The sequence below is a fragment of the Camelus ferus genome, chromosome 4 (genome assembly GCF_009834535.1).
Source record: "Camelus ferus isolate YT-003-E chromosome 4, BCGSAC_Cfer_1.0, whole genome shotgun sequence".
Lineage (NCBI taxonomy): Eukaryota > Metazoa > Chordata > Mammalia > Artiodactyla > Camelidae > Camelus > Camelus ferus.
In genome coordinates, this window is record NC_045699.1 from 36,688,081 (window position 1) to 36,706,411 (window position 18,331).

Below are 18,331 nucleotides of genomic sequence, written 5' to 3' on the forward strand. Positions count from 1 at the left end.
GAGGTATCACCTCACACCAGTCAGAATGGTTATAATCAAAAAGTCTACAAATAAATGCTGGAGGGAGTGTGGAGAAAAAGGAACCCTCCTACAGTGTTGGTGAGAATGTATATTGATGCAGTCACTACGGAGAGCAGTATGGAGGTTCTTCAGAAAACTAAAAATAAAGTCACCATATGATCCAGCAATCCCACTCCTGGGCATATATCTAGAAAAAGACAAAAACTCTAATTTGAAAAGATCCATGCACCCCAATGTTCATAGCAGCAATATGTACAATAGCCAAGACGTGGAAGCAACCTAGGTGTCCATCAACAGGTAAATGGATAAAGATGATGTGATATTTATACATTTATATGTACACACACACACACACACACACTCACACACACTCACACTGAAATATTACTCAGCTATAAAAAAGAATAAATAATGCCACTTGTAGCAACATGAATGGACCTAAAGATTATCACACTAAGTGAAGTAAGTCAGAGAAAGACAAGTATATGACATCACTTACATGTGGAATCTAAAAAAATGATACAAATGAACTTATTCACAAAACAGAAGACTCACAGACATAGAAAACAAATGTGGTTGCCAAAGTGGGAAGGAGGGGAGGGATAAATTAGGAGTTTGGGATTAACAGATACATGCTACTATGTATAAAATAGATAAACAACAAAGACCTACTGTATAGCACAGGGAACTACACCCAATATCTTAGATAACCTATAATAGAAAATACTCTGAAAAAGAATATATACATATATATGTATTACTGAATCACTTTGCTGTACACCGGAAACTAACACAACATTATAAATCGACTATATTTTAATTAGAAAAAAGAGATGTACTATGGACTAAATTGTGTACTCCCCAAATTCCTATATTGAAGCCCTAGCCCCAGTGTGGTGGCATTTGGAGTAGGGCTTTTGGGAGGTACTTAGGGTTTACATGAAGGCATGAAGATAGGCCCCTCATGATGGAATTAGTGCCCTTATAATAAGAGACGTCAGAGAGCTTGCTCTCTCTACCATATGAGAACACAGTGAGAAGGTGGCCATCTGCAAGTCAAGAAAAGAGCCTTCACCCATCCATGGTGGCACCCGGATCTGGGATTTCCATCCTCCAGAACTGTGGGAGAACAAGCATATGTCATTTAAGCCACTCAGCCTACAGTATTCTGTTGTGGTACCCTGAGCTGACTAAGACAGGATGTGAGAAGGACTTGGCCCAATGTTGCTGCCTCTGAAGACAAAGGAAGGGGACCATAAGCCAAGGAAAGCAGGTAACCTCTAGAGACTGGAAAAGGTAAGGAAACAAATTCTCCCCAGATCTTTCAGGAAGGAAGTCAGTCCTGATGACATCTTGACTTTAGCCCTATGAGGCCCATTTCAGACTTTCAACCTAGAGATCTGTAAGCTACTACATTTGTTGTTTTAAGCCATGAAGTTTGTGCTAATTTGATACAGAAACATTAGGAAACAAATACAGATAACAAGAATTAGATGGGCAGGGCTGAGCGCTTAATATTTCAACAAATTTAGATATATCAAAGTTCAGGCTACAGTTATTAAAATTAGAGATAAAGATGCTTTCAAAAATTTACTACCACGTGTCTTGTACCAAGCTTAAAGACTCCAGTAATTTTCTCTGTTGTTTGTATAAACTCAGGGCATGTATTTCAAACATTATTAACAGAATCTAATTGGTGTTTATATTTTAGAATTATTGAATAATTTGTAAGGATGAAATCAAGATTTTATTTGCAACTATATGCAGATTTCAGAGCAATAAATTGCCGTAATCTTGATATAATTAATTTCTAAAAGTCCTATCTTAGCCATAGTTCCTAAAAACAGAAAGGAAATAATTATATATAATTCAGTATTTGGTAAGTTGTAATAGCCATGCTTACTGTATGCTAAGGACATATAATTTTATTTAATTCTTCCAATCACCCTGTGAGGTCGCGGTTCTGTTTGTTTTACAGATAAAGGAAGTAAGGCACAGTGTCCAAAGTGGTGGAGATGGCAGTCTGATCCTGATGCTGTGATTTAAACCATTTCACACGCTGCTACAAGTACTGTAACTAATTTATGTTCTTAATTGTAGACTTAACATCTAGTAAGATAAAAAGATGAACAGAATTTTAAAAGAGGGAACATGAGGTCTTCAGGAAGATTCTAAAAGTATCTATGTCTCTGTCCATTGATGAATCTTTTTTGGTCTGAGATGGAGAAGATTCCTCAAACAGACTGGGATTAGAAAGTGTAAAGGCAGTGAACAAAGGTCTTCCTTTCCTTCTATAATCTATCTTGTCTTTTCTCAGAGGAACTTTAAGAAAAGGAGATTTATTCACTGGTTAAAATATGCTTTTGTTACCTGTCTCTCTTCTTCCTGCCACCCAGGATGAAGAAAGCAGTTTCTGGAGTTTGGTAATTGACTACAGGCCCTGTGGGTCACCCTGAAAGGAAGTACCAGTGTAATGGCAAGTTCACTAAAACAGGAGCCAGAAAATTTGGGACATAAAATTTAGTCTCTCCACTCTCAGTTTTCTCCCCTAGAAAATGGGCATACTTACACCTACTTTTCTGGATTTTTTTTTTTTTTTGAGGATTAAATAACAATATATTTAAAGCATTTAGCACAGAGTAGATACTCAATACTGTTAGGAAAATTATTTTCTTTTCCTTTTTCCCTCTCTCCTCCAGAGTCTTTTAATTATTTGCTTGTGTCCTAGACCCAGAGCTGCTACTTCCTAATTTTGCAGCTTAGGGCACATTTCTTAATCTCTGTGACTTCTTAATTTCTTTTATCTATAAAGTGAGGAACAAAAATATTAGCTTTGGCTGCTTATTTTTCCCCCTTTTCTTTTCTTTTCTTTTCTCCTTTTTTTTTTTTCAAATCTAAAGAAAATGCATCTATCGAGTTGATGAAGGAATTCTAGTTCCTTGGTAGTAAAATGGGAAAATCACCACCAACCGAGCTTATCTTCTAGTCTTGTCATGAGGTTCATTGAATCTCATTTGTTTATTCATTCAATAAACATTTATCAAATTTATACTACATATTGGTTAAGAAAACAGCATATAATTAAAATATGTTATTACTGGAGGGAGAAATATTCTTTTGAAATTTTTGCCTGATGGCCTGTTGTTTAAGTTTAAACTCTCAAGGGCAGCCCCCTCCCCCCCATTTCAAAAAATCACTGGAGTAGATTTAAATTAAATGAGATACTTACTTTCCCCACCAAATATGAAAATAAAATCTGTTAGTAGGCGAAGGCATTAAAATCAGAGACAGAAGGTGACATTTCTCATTTAAGAAGTTGAACATATAGAAAATCCACCTTTAACTTGATCTTATTATTTATATAGTTCTGGGGATACGCGTGGTACGTCACAAAGTGAAAGTAGGAATGACAAGATCCTTTCCCTGAGGAGCTTAGACCTAGAACATTGTTGAACAAGTTGACACAGCATAGCAGTGCAGTACATAAATAACTTGATATGATGGGAGAGGTCAGGTTAGGGCTGTGGGCTGAAGGTGCAGGAAATGAACCATTCACAGCTGGCAGGGTTGGGGCTGGGAAGACAGGAGGAAGAGTGTGTTCCAGATATCTCAGTAGGATGAAATAGTAAATGTGGGGCAAAAGGCTCACAGAGAGCCAAGTCAAGTGTGCCCACATACGAAGAGGTAGCTCAAAACGAATCTACTGGATGTAATTTCTTTTATCCCTTGTTATTTGCAAGTAGTCCTTGGAAATTTCTCTTCCCAACCTGCCTCAATGAACACACTGTTTTCTGCATGTTTGGTTTACAGGCTAAGGATGACAGTGGGCAGCTGGATATATATTTCTAGGGAGATACGGTCAATCTGATAGTAGAGACCATAGTGAAGAGGGGAGAGTCACAGTATATCTCGGTGTTGGCAACGAGTCAGTGATTGCTGTGGAAAAGGCAAAGGTATCTAAATTCCATGATTGTTCATGACATTGACCATGCCACCTTGTGTGCTGTTGGGGTTACCAGAACGGGCACTTCACCCTTTGCTTGTCTACACCAACCCCACTGTTGTGTGTTTGCCCTGCATAGCCAGGGTTGGTAGTTAAAAAATGGTGTCCTTTCCAATATGGCTCTAGCTCCTTTAATTTTCTCCTACTTTGAGTCATAATAATCATTGTAACAACTAATATTTGTTGAGTGCTTAGTCTTTGCCAGGCCCTGAAGCATTTCACATGTAATACCTCGTTTAGGCCTCACAACAAGTAGAGGTAGAAAAACTCCATTTTACAGGAATGTGAAGTGATTCACTCAAGGTCACTCGGCTAGTAAGTGGTAGGGGTGGGACTGGAAGCCAGATTTTCTTGCCTTGGCTCTCCTCTTAACCACCTCACCATTACTGCCTTCCAGGAGGCGTTATTAAAGCTAGGAGGGAGTGAAAGTGGGGGGAATTGGGATCGTAGAGTCAGTCGCCTCATAACATCATCCTCTCTTATCCTCCCTGTCCAGAAAGAATCCCCTGAATGTCATCTCTGACAAGCTGTCACTTTGCTTCTCCTCAGATGCTACCGGTGACCTGGAACTTGGTGCCACATGAGGCAGCCTACTCCATTTTTAGATAGCGCTAATTATTACCCAGTTACTCCATATTTTGAACATAAATAATTTCTCTCCCTAACTTCACCTACTTGTCCTAGTTCTATTTTCTGGAGCTCCACCAAATACGTCTTTTCTTTCTTCTGATGGACATACCTTTAAATATTTGAAGAACTGAGGGATTTTGAAACAGTTTCTTACTACACCACAACCTCCTTTTTCTACTTGCAGCAGAAATACAGTATTTTATTCTCTGAATGTGACAATCCTTTGTATTCATTTATGTGAGCAGTTTATTTGTGCCTATTAACACAGAAGGGCATGACTATGCATACGAAAGATTAGCTTTGTTTTAGTGTTTATTGGTTGGAACAGTCAGCACACCTCTATGCAGTCTTCATAATTTATCATTCAGGTTTCATTCATTCAGCATGCCAGCATTGTGCTTGGCTCAGGCCACATGCTGGTGTTTAACTGTGAATACAAATCATTTATCTCTTCACAATTTAAAAATAATGAGAGGAACATGTGATAGTGAAAAAATATTTTTGTGAAGATGGAGGGCTAAGATGGAGAGAAATAAAAGAACATGAAGTAGTTTTGGGTGTCATGAGGGAGGACCTTGGAAGAGGTGTAAGTCTCCTAGTGTAGGTCCCCAAGTGAAGGGTAAACATTAGAGACTTTTAAGGACAAACTGGTTGGTACCATCAAGGAGAATAACGAACAGAATAACTTTGGCAAAGATTCATGGTATTTCTAGTTCCCTCTGAGGAAGGATAAAGATTATAGACTATGATTATGAACAGATTATATAAAGATTATATACAGATGAATTTTTTTTTGGTTAAATTAGGCATAATAGCTGGTTATAGAAGTTGTGAGTTTGGCAGTTTATATAATATTGTAATTCTTGATAGAAATTTCTAGGAGGCCTGAGACCTCTGTGTTTTAGTGAAACACTTCAATTTTATAAAAAAAAAAATTTCATCTTTAGAAAAGACTTGTTACTGGAACTGGTTCCCTTTTGCATGGCGAGAGGGGTCCTCCCCTTCCTCTGGTGTGTCCTGCTTTTGTGTATTGGAAGATGAACTGGCCCAGTATGGGTAGGCCACTAAACAGTCACATGGGTGTGGGGAGGACTCTTCCTCTTGAGAACTCAATTTCCTCATCTATGAAGTGTGAGAGTTAGACTATGGTTCTTTTCAGCTCTGAGGATTATTAAGTCCTTTCTTATTTTGATGTAGTGTTTCTTTGATATATAAAGGTTTAGTATGGATATAAGTGACTCATTTCCCCTTGTGACATCCATAATGTTATAGACTGAATTATTGGTTGCAATTCTTCATTTTCCTGATATGGTGGTATTATACATTCATACCCTTGCCAGGGCCTGAGGGTGGCCAAAGTGTTTTTCTCTGCTCCTTGTTTTTAGATTTGGTCATGTGACTTGCTTTAGCAGATGTGTTATAAAGCAAACACTTGAAACAGACTTGTGCCTGGCTTGGGTACTGGTCCAGGAAAGATGAGAGGAACTGAACCCAGACACAGACCAGACCTAGATAAAATCCAAAGCTTAGAGTCCAGCCTAAATCAGTTGAATCCCATGAGTGAAAAACAAATGCTTTATGTTTTTTGCTGCTGAGATTTTGTAGTTGTTTATTTTGCAGGGTTAATTTATCATGAAAGTAAAGCATATTCAATGTGTGACCTGACCTAAATCCTTGTTTTAATGGTACTTCATGCACTCATTCATTTCAAATCTTATTAAATGTTTATATTCTTTTATTTATATTTATATTTTGTGTTTTATTTGTATCTGTTTTGGTCAAGGTCTTAATGTCCTTTAGTAGGCCAATTTTTAAATTTGGTTTGGATTTTAATTTCACAGAGATGCCAATCATTAAAGATGATTATTGTCATTCAACCTATTATATAGCTATGAATGACAACCCTAAACTCAGAGCTTAAATGACTCTTATTAATTCTGGTCAGCTACATGCATGCAGAATTTGGATTTAAAAATGCACACTGGGAGTCAGAGCCATTGAAGAATTTGGTCCCCCTGCCCCCAAGTATTGACTCCTAGTTCTCAACCATAGACATCATCTGCAGTGTTTAAATAGCTGGCATTTATATACTGCTGCCCAACATGGGGGGAAGGATTGTAGCACAGGAAAAGTGGTGGCAGCAGTCTTTGGGGGCTTAGGAGTCTTGAGAATTAACGGATTCTTTTCTACCATGCTGTGTTCCAAAATTAATCTGGTTTCTGCCTGCCATGAACTGACACAGATTGTTGCTTTATGGCTATTTAAGGCACAACATTTATCCTCCGCAATTAGGCTTCCCCTGCTTTTCCATTATAAGATCAAACAAAGTGATCCCCTGTTTATATCTTTGAAAGCTGTGAGCTGAGATGCCTGTTAGCCACATTATACTGACTTTTCTGCCTAACTGCAACCAGATCCTTTGGAATTTGATAGATTCACACTATATATCCAACACATCCTTATGATTGCTTAGGAAAGGTGAATAAAATTTAAAATAATCTCATATAACTCAAATAAAACCCATGCTGTGATTATGCATAGTTCTATTAGAAGAATTCAGTTTCATTGCATTTATTATGTTATCTGATAATTTTCCCTTGTTAATATTCCTCAAGCTTTCCAAGCTTGAGCTCAGAACATTTATTCTGTAAACTCTTTATGGTAGAGATGACAAAAAGTAATTGGTGAAATTAATCAAGGAAAAGGTATTTCAGTAAAGCATAGATTTTGAATTTGTGTTTTCTTTTATGATGAGAAAGGGATTTTCATTCTGTAGGCGTTGGTGGTAAAAGTCTACCAAGTATGATGCTACATTCTTGTGTATTACAAGTAGAAGGCAGAAGAGGAGAGAATCACTTAATTCTCCTTAGGGGGCACAGGAATACTTGCTCAAATCATCTTGGGATTCATACATTTTGAGTGTGACTATTTCAATAGTACCTGTTATTGCAATGATGCAGCAAATGTTTTAGTCAAATAATGCAACAACAAAAATAAAACCTGGCCTGGTGGAAATGAGGTTATAGCATGGAATCTTCAAAACTTGTTTTATTAAGCACTCTCACATACATTATTGCATTTATTTCTCAAAATAATCCCATGATTATAGTTTTTATTATGCCCATATATCAAACATCATGCTCATGTATAGATACATCTTGCAATTAATCTTTGCTTCATATCTGTATATCTTCTGTCCTTAGATCAGAATTACTTAGAGGACAAATCTTTAGGTTTCAAATTTTTATATATCTCCATTATAGTGCCTTTAACAATATGATGATGAAGAGATTCTAGCTCAAAGGTTAAGGGATTTGCCAAGGATCCCACAGCTGATCAATTGCAGACTCAGAGGTTCAAGCACTTGTCTAGGCTAATAGTCTTTCTATTCTAGGATAACTGCTTCTCTATGATACTTATAGACTCTTATAGCCTTAATACATTCTGCTTAGTATTTTATTTAATTTTTTGTATGTTATGCTACATGATTTATATTATTCATGTATATAGCTGTTTTAGTAATTTGACCTGAAGATGTTAGCAGTGTTAACACCCTACTAACATTTTCTCCTTGAGTAGACACCGAGTGAGGATATAAAGGAAACAAAACAAGATCTTGAACCCTTAGGATCTTCCTATCAGAGTTAGGAAATTTGGCATACAGACAAGAAGTAAAGAAGATTTCCTATTAATTCCTATGTGTGTGATCTTTTGGCCTCACTGTTATGAAGAGTCTCAGTATTATTACGTAACTATGACCCAAACAAGATTCCTTTATTTTCTCTTTACAACTTCTTCAAAACTAGGGTTTTCGGGATATCACTGTGCATGCTCTTGGAGCTCCCAGCCATTGTGTTATGGGAGATTGAGTGACGGAACCCCTCAAATCCTGATAGTTTTGCCAGTGAAGTTCTTTCCCTAAAATCTGCAAAGAAAAGCAATGGGAAAGATTTTCTAATCTTTTGGCTCTCATTCCTCTCCTAAGTGGGGAACTGAATCATTCTAAGTAGTGTATAAAATTAATTACAGTTGGAAGAATGTTGCCAAGAGTGTGCATTCCCAGAGATTGGAGGGGTGAGTGGGAATTACCCTCCAGCCACAGTCATTTTTCCATGAATGTGTTTAGAAAATACCCATGATCCGTTTTTGTTTTCTCTCCCCAGCATGGCCTTTGTGTGGGACCCAAGGAAATTGACTTTACCGAGTCTGAATTTTCCTTTAAATTATGCATCTATAAATGCTGATAGATGTCATTCTATACCAGTGTTGCATATGAGATCCTGATAACAGATAATATCTAATTTAAAGTCCATTTATACTTATTTCAAAAGCATTCTCTTTGTGGTTTTTTTAAATAGCAATTTCTCCTAGTAGGTTTAAGCCTTTGCTGAGATAGGGAGAGGGAGAAGGAGAAGGAGAAGGAGGGAGGGAGGAGAGAGAGAGAGAGGCACAATGGAGGAATTATTCTTAATTGTATGTTACTTATTTATCTGTTAATTATCTGTCAACAAGTAAATCTAAGAATTAAGAGTCCTTGTCAACAAAAGATTATGTGAAAATGAAGTGAAATCATCTTTGAAAATATATATGTCCAGCATGGTATAGGATTCAATTTATTGACATTTGATCTACACCTAACACCTTAAGAATACCTATCATGTAAACATACTTGCTGATAAAGGTTTAGACTTTTGAAGCTGAAAGACACTACAGAAAATTATAACATTTAAAGAATACTTAATGTTGTTGGAATAAGAATGGAAAACTTTCAGTATGTGCTTCCCACTTGGTCAGTGTCTTATCCAAAAGGGTGTGGTATGGTCCAGGGGTTATGAGCCTGGGCTCTGAGCCAGCCTGCTTGGTTTGTTTTCTAGTTTTGCTCCTTTTACTAGCTGTGTCACTTTGCTCAACTCGCTTAACTCCCCTTGCCTTGGTAAAATAGAGATCTCAATAACTACACTATAGGGTTATTCTGATGATTTTTAAAAGTAATGCATGTAGCCGAAAAGAGAAAGAAAGATGCCTTATGATATCAGTTATATGAGGAATCTAATAGAAGAGGACACAAATGAATTACTTATTATTTGTAACTTAGATGATTGATTTATTGAATATGTGTAAGTACATATGACTGTCCTTTATGATTGGATACTGAATTCTGTTGATTCTTATTTTGTGGTTGGCTTTATTCCTTTGATAACTATGTAAGTTTAAAAAGCTAAAGCTCTAAACTGTTCTTAGAAACACTGAACAGTACATATATATATATATATATATAAATAAATAAATTAAAAAATATGTGCTGTATATTGTATATATGCATTTACATGCAATATATTATATATGTGCAGTCAAGTTGTAACAATGCTAACTAATAAAACTGAAAAACGAAAAAAAAAGTAATGCATGTAGAACATTTAGAACAATGCTTGACATAGCATAATTGCCCAATAAATACTGTCCATTTTATATATTTATATAATAGAAATATTTGGTCTCCAAAAGGTCAGTGGTCTTTGCCTTTTTGTTTACTGATATATATTAGGTGCTTAGAACCATGACTGGCACACAGTGGGCGTTAATAAATCTGTTCAATGAAGATCTGTCCAATAGTTTGTAGAGGAGCAGGAGTCCAAATAATATGATCAGCATCACCAGTGTTATGAGTTGAATTGTGTCTCCAAAAAGGATATGTTGAAGTCCTAACTCCCAGTACCTCAGAAGGTGACTTTATTTGGAAATAGCTGTTTCAGGTATAATTAGTTAAGATGGCGCCACACCAGATTAGGATGGGCCCCAATACAATGTTGACTGTGTCCTTATAAGATGAGGGAAATTTGGACATAGATATGCAAGAGAGAACACCATGTGAAGACATAGTAGAGATTGGAACGATGGAGTTGCCAGCTAAGGATTGATAACCAATACAAGAAGCTAGGAAGAGGCAAGAAAGGATTCTACCCAGACTCTCAGGGGGAGTGTGGCCCTGCTGACACCTTGATTTTGGACTTCTGACCTCTAGAACTGTAAGAGAATAAATTTATGTTGTTTTAAGCCCCTCAATTTGTAGTACTACATTATGGCAGCCTCGGAAACTAATATACTTGGTTATATAGAAATGTCAACTATAGTTTGTTCTTATAATTCTTCTCTGAACTTCACAGTGTTCCTTTCCCTGATTTGTTCTATGCTTACCTGATTGAAACAATAAATAGGACCTTGCCTTAAGTGAGCAGCAGTAACCTTTGAAATTAGTGAGTTGAGAAGAGTAACTGTCATTGGCAGTACTCTTCACAAGATCAAATGAATTTTCTCTTTCGCCACCTTTTATCCATCAACTAGAAAAAGAAGGGTATACTCGTCCCACTGTCTATATAGCAAGAGAGCCAATATCCTGAAGAAGTCTTTCAGAAATGACTATTACCTTTTATGCCCAATTGACAGAAGAGGGCTACTATCCTGACAATCTTGCAGAAGCATGATATGCCTTTCAAAATAATAGAAGTTACCGTTTTGGACAGTGAATTCCTTTTTTTATAGATTTGTTAAAATATTGGCATTTACAAAAGGAATAAAGAATGTGGTAGATCATCATTGTTAATGTCATTGATTTGTACCTACACTGCATATCACATGCTGATACAAAAGAGATGTAGTTATGGGTAGGCAAAGTGTATCTGAACACTATTAGTCTTTAATATGTGATAGTTTTTTTTCCTCTGAAGTAATATCAAAAAGGATTTCATTGCACTTCATTTTAGGAATAGAATTGTGATGGATTGGACAAGTGCTGGGCTGAAGTTTTTGTTTTCCATTTTAAATAACTTTTATTCAATTTCTCCCATGTGCCAGCTGCTTCCACAAATGCAATTTTTGCTGCAAAATCTATGAAAAAAGCATTTGCTATGCAAATTAATAATATAAAAAGAAATGCAGGGAAAATATTTACTTCTCTACCAGGGAGCAAATTATGCTCATATTACTGTAAAAAAATTATGTTTCTTTAAATATAATTAAAATTCAGAAATCAGTATTTTGGGCTGTTCTTCCCCTAGTTAGTCATAATTATTGGGATTGGACTTTAACAGATAATCATTGGGGGAAGTTGTTTTATAGTGATACACATGATAAATGTGGATGTGTTCCAAGCATAGGTTGAAGCCCAAGTTCTATCACTTACTAGCCAAGCCTCATTTTCCTATCTATAAGACTGGAATAATATACCTACTTCCAGGGTTATTGTCAGGACTATGGTGCATAATATATACAAAAACCAATCTGTAAGGTGATATGCAAGTGGGTTTTTTTTTAATTAAAAAATTATGTAATTTAATTAATTTATTTTATTTTTATTTATTTTTATTTTTAAATTTATTTTTATTATTTTTATTTTTATTTAAAAAATTTTTTTAGATACGCAAGTGTTAGGTATTATTAACAATCTAAGATTTAAAATACCACCACCTTGGAACTTGTTGTTTAAATCAAATGTTTCTTATACATCTTTGAATCCTTTTTACAGGTTGAATATGTACCAAGTATGCTTCATTGAGCATGGGGTTGCCTATCAACTTAAGTGTCTCTGTCTGGGAGGACCTTTTAGAAAGAAGGGAGGAACAGTGCATGTAGATTTTTAGACTAATACTAGCATAATCACATTTGGTAATAATAGAAGGTAATAGAAAAACAGAAAGAATAAGATATTACAAGGACTTGTTCTAAATCTATTTTGCCTCAGTTCCCCAAGGGCTTTACAATGTTATTTTCTCCCATTTTCTTCTTTGCAATTGGGAGATGAGGTCCAGGCCTTCACTACACAAGGGATTGCAGTGCTGAGCGGGACAGGAAGGGCTATGGAATTACAGTTAAATCCAGCTGTTTTGGGTCAGACATCTGCTATGAGAAGCAGTAACGTTGAGTGGTTAAGCCTGTGGGCTCTGGATGTAGACTGTCTGGAATCAGATTGCATCTTCTATGTTGGGCAAATTACCCTAAGACTCAATTTCTTTACCTGTAAAATGGGAATGATGTAGCATCTTCTTCCTAGGATAAAAGTAAGCTTTAAGTAACAGATAGAACTGACTTTTCAAACTTTAATATGCACCTGAGTCATCTGGGGATCCTGTTAAAATGCAGATTCTGATTTGTTAGGTCTGGGTGGGGCCTGAGAATCCACACGTGTGACAAGCTCCTGGGTGATGCCTGTGCTGCACCACATTTTCGGTACCGAGGATGTAAAGCATATAGAATGGTTCCTGGCAAATCGTAAACCCTCAGTATATGTTGGCTGTTATCCATATGACACTGCACTATATATTTTCACAAATGTTATTACGGCTGATTTTGTAACAACTTTACATTAGGTGGTATTATGTCTCCATTTCCCAACTGAGGAGACAAGTCTAGAAAAATTGATAAGAAATTGTCGACGTTGTATTTGAACTCGGCTTTCTTGATTCTAAGTACTGTCCTCGTTTCTACACTTGAAATTTTTCCTAATTCTGGATTCGGGAAAAAAACCAAAACAGACCAGTTGACCTAAAACTTTACTTTGCTGGTATCTGATGCTGGAGCAGGAAGGCTTCTCTCCTTTCTAGGTGGCAAGAGAAATCCATAGAGATTGAAATGACTTTCAGGTACATTAATGATTTTCATTTTTTAAATATATCAAAATTTTTTCTGATTATATTTGTGAAGAAAAATAAGCAATACAGGTTAGTATTAAAAATAAACTAGATATCCTCCATCAAAAATCTCATTGCCTAGAGGCAACAATAATGTATATTTTATTTTGTGAGAGCCTGTTGTTCAGGCTGTCATCCTGCTGTGAGGCGTGAGTGTGATAGTTATATAATTAGCTATATATATATATATATATGTGTGTGTATATATATGTATATATACACATATATATATGTGTATATATGTGTGTGTATGTGTGTATATATGTATATATATGTCTATGTCTCTATATACAAATGTAGATTATGTATTAGTTTTAGTTTTCATGTATTAGTTATTAGTTTTCTATTGCTATGTAATCAATTCTCAGAACTCTTGTGGTCTCAGCTGGATTTTTTTCACAAGGTCTCACAAGGCTGCAGTTAAGTTGTCAACCAGGCTGGGCTCTTATCTGAAAGATCTAGGGAAAAATCTGCTTCCAAGCTCTTTCAGGTTTTAGTGTAATTAATTTTCTTGCAGGTAAGACTAAGGTCTTTGCTTTCTTGTTGGCTGTTAGTTGGGGGTCATTCCTAGCTCTTGGAGGCTACATCACATCCTTTCCATGTGATCCCCTCCATCTTCAAGCCACTAAGGGCACTTTGAGAACTCCTCGTGCTTTGAATTTCTGAGTTCCCCTTCTGCCACCAGCTCTGCTATTAAAGGGCTCCTGTGATTAGGTCAGGCCCAACTGGATAATCTCCCTTTTGATTAACTCAAAGTCAGCTGGTTAGTAATCTTCATTATGTCAGTGAAATCCCTTTTTCTATGTAATGTAACATGGTCATGGATAAAACAGCAGGGACAGAGATCCTGGGGTACAGCTTAGAATTCTGCCATCTTTTTTTACATGAAATTAGCCAATATTTATTCTTCTGCAACCCTTTGTTCTCTTCCATGAAAGCTGTGAAGATTTTCTCAGTAAATATAGCTATAACCTGAACCTTTAAATAACTGAATAATATTCTTTTTAAAGTATATATCAAAATTTAATAATTTCTCTATTGATGAATGTTTAGATTGTTTCCATTAAAAACATTTTTTAAAATTTTTATACAATTTTTGAAGGTTACTTTCCATTTACAGTTATTACAAAATATTAGCTATATTCCCTGTGTTGTACAATATATCCTTGCACCCATCTTATACCCAGTAGTTTGTACCTCCCACTCCCTCACTCCTTTCACCCCTTTGTTGCCCCTCCCACCTCCCTACTGGTCACCACTAATTAGTTCTCTGTATGTATGAGTTTGCTTCTTTTTTGTTCTATTTTCTAGTTCGTTGTATTTTTAAAATTCTGTCTGACTTACTTCACTTAGCATAATGACCTCCAAGTCCATTCATGTTGCTGCAAATGGCAAAATTTTATTCTTTTTTTATGGCTGAGTAGTATTCCATTGTGTGTGTGTGGGTGTGGGTGTGTGTGTGGGTGTGTACCACATCTTCTTTATCCATTTATCTGTTGACGGACACTTAGATTGTTTCCATGTTTTAGTGATTGTAAATAATGCTGCTATGAACACTGGGATCCACTGGTGTTTTGGGGTTTTTTTGGATATATACCCAGGAATGGAATTGCTGGGTCATGTGGTAGTTCTATTTTTAGTCTTTTAAGAAACCTCCAATACTGTTTACATTCCCACCAACAGTGTACAAAGGTTCCCTTTTCTCCACATCCTTGCCAACATTTGTTATTCATAGACTTTTTGATGATAGCTATTTTGACAGATGGGTGGTGAAATCTCATTGTGGTTTTGATTTGCATTTCCCTGATGATTAGCGATGTTAAGCATCTTTTCATGCGCCTGTTGGCCATCTGCATTCCTTCTTTGGGAAGATGTTTATTCAGTTCCTCTGCCCCTTTTTTAATTGAGTTGTTTGGTTTTTTTTTTTGATGTTGAATTATATGAGCTGTTTATATATGTTGGATATTAATCCCTTATTGGTCATATCATTTGCATGTATTTTCTCCATGTTTCCTTTTTTTAATTATAAACACTGCTGTCATATAAACATTAATGCTGAGTCTTGACTAATTATCTAAAGATAAATTGTTAGTTGTGAAATTGCTGATCAAATAGTATACACATTTAACATATTGATATATGTTTCCAGTCTCTCTTCTGGAAAAGTTGCATCAATTTATATTCCTATTAACATTAATGGCTTATTAAATTGCTTGCTTCTGTACACCTTTGCCAACCCTGAATTGCAACAATTCTTTTATAATTGCTGATCTTGTGAAAAGGCATATTTTATTCTCTTTATTTACTCTCCCTTGATTGTTAGTGAAGTTGAACATCATTCTCTGTGTTTATTTTCCACATATGTTGCTTCCTTTGAGAACGGTCATTTCATTTCCTCTATCAATCGGCACTCTTGGTTACAAGCAACAGTAGCCAATTCTGGTTAATCTAGATAGAAATGGATTTTGCTGGAAGGATATGGGGTAGTGTACAGAATCAGTGAGATGGTTGGAGAAACAGGATTGGTAAAGGAGGGCTGGGCAGTGGGGAATGCAATAAATCTAACACCATAGAACAGGACATTTGATATGCTGTCACTGGCATCTTCTACACAACCCACTGTCAGTATTTTGGGACTCTCAATACTACTGTAAGTAAATTCTCAAATTCACCTTTGTCTTTGCATAATTCTCAAGATTCAAAGTCCCAGCACCTGATTGACTGAGCCTAGGTCACATGCCTGAACTATAGTAATCAGTGGGGTAAGAACAGTATTATTTGGCCCCTTTGGATTCTGTAGTAAAAAGGGGTTCTTATTCTCCACGAGTACTTATCTGCATTAGTTGGGCATTTAGATGCTGAGTAGCCCCCCAAAAGGACAAATGTCCTTTCTTCATTTTTTCAATTGCAATTTTTTCTTATTTATTAAAACCATTTTTACATTAGAAGTATTAATACTTTGCCACATGTGTTGCAGATTTTTTTCCTTTTAGTTTTCCTTTTTCAATCATTGTTACAAAGTAACCTTTTAAGAAAAATGACCCCAACTAGTTCTTTCCTCAGAATCTGATACAATTGATATATTATTGTTTCTCAAACAAACCTTACTGTCATTACCACTGTCCATTTAAGTGGAGAGTCTATATGTGGAGGAAGTTGGTTTGTTATACTGAGACATCTTTGCCTATTCTCTATTTCATATCAAGTGATAGAAAATTCACCCAAGGGGGAGGATATATCTCAAGTGGTAGAGCACATGCTTAGCATGCATGAGGTCCTGGGTTCAATCCCCAGTACCTCCATTAAAAAAAATAGTAAGTAGACCTAGTTACCTAACCCCTGCAAATAAAAGCAAAAAAAGCCCTGTGTTAAAAAAAAAAAAAAAGAAAGAAAAGAAAATTCACCCAGATTTCTTCTTGGGAAGTTAATAATGATAGTTGAACAAAAGAAGATGGGCCATTCGAGCTTGTGCATTCTCACATGTTGAGTTACTCCTAAACTCCTGAAGCCTGCTACATCCCCATGATCGGAAGAGCTAGGACCCATGGTGGCCATGTGGCTACTGAGTGATTTCTTGTTGGAACCTGCTTTCTTATAATAAAGCTTAAAACAGAGATGCAATAAGGCTCTATAATAGAGATGGTTGGTGTGTGTGGCTTTTCCTAGTGTAGTTTAGGACTTTCAACATTTGTAAACCTCTTACTACTTAAATAATTCAAAGAAATGGTGAAATAACATGGATAATTCTTTTAAATGTCTCCTGTAATAGGTATTCTTTGATAGTCAGTTTCAGAATTTGTTAGGCATTGTGTCTGCTAAAAAAAAGTTTTTCCTCAATGCATACCTGAACCTGCTTCTGCTTAACTAGTTCCCTCTTGCTCCAAGGAAAATCCCTTATTTCTTGCTAGAGGGACCAACAGTTCTAACTAACTAGCCTTCTCCATATGGACTTAAAGTTCTTCCTTCTCCTGAAAGCCTCGGTATGAGTATTTGCAAAACTCTGGAGAGATGTACTTGAACCTTAAATATGCCTTAGATGAAGAAATGGGTGTAATGCCAAAAGAAATTAACTCCCATATTATAAAGCCAGGAGGACAGGCTGGGATCATAAAGAGAATCAGAATATGTTTTCCAAATGACTCAGTGGGCAGATAAATCCATATTTCCATATCAGTACTTTCCAGAGCTCATGGAGAAAAATAAATAATTGTTCCAGGATAACGTGGTTTTCCAAATTTACTACTTATGATGAAAGTCTGTAAGTAGTCCCCATTGGTGCTTCAAAAAACTCCTGAGTGCATTCTCATCAGCTTTATTCTAAACTCCTAGGGCACAGTAATATTTTCTTCTCTATTTTTGTCAGGAGATACACATGAGTAGAAAATTCCCCCTCTGCTATTTTTTTCTGAATTGGAAAAATAAATGTCTCAATGCTGGATGAACAATTTGAACGGACTTCTCTTCACCAGTGGGTTGACCTCTCACATACTAAGCTACAGTTCCCTGTTGAGCTCTATACTGATGAAATATAAGAGAAGGGCCGTCAATGTGTACCCAATAGACAATTTGAAAATAGGTGTCTAGTGAACCTAGGCTCATATAGGCAAAAACTGGATTTGTCTTTCTAAGGGATTGTAAGTGAAATACTGTTTAAGAGATGAAGTCCCCTGGAGGTGGTATGTGGATGTGCGAGTGTGAATGGGGTGTGTGTGTGTGTGTGTGTGTGTGTATAGAATTTTTCATGCTATGAATTAATTCTGGAATGATTTCTCTTCTCAGAGTTACTGTGGGTCCATTCTCCTACATATGGGGAATAATTGAACTCTTTGTTCAGTTGATTATTTCCCCTGAGAAAATGAGGCTGGAGAGGTGGAGGAGTAACTTCGGAAGGAATTCACAAAAGCAGGCTAGAGGAAACTTAATTTTAGTTGTGAAAACAAGCAGAACTCAGCTGCCCTCCATGTAACAAGTTAGGAAAGGTGACCCCTGGCAC

The 18,331-nt window shown here is 36.3% G+C and overlaps 1 protein-coding gene across 19 annotated transcripts in view; it reads left to right on the forward strand.

The window, feature by feature from the left end:
- Window positions 1-18,331, forward strand: part of TMC1 (transmembrane channel like 1) — a 310,690-nt gene that overhangs the window by 19,035 nt on the left and 273,324 nt on the right. The window lies entirely within an intron of this gene.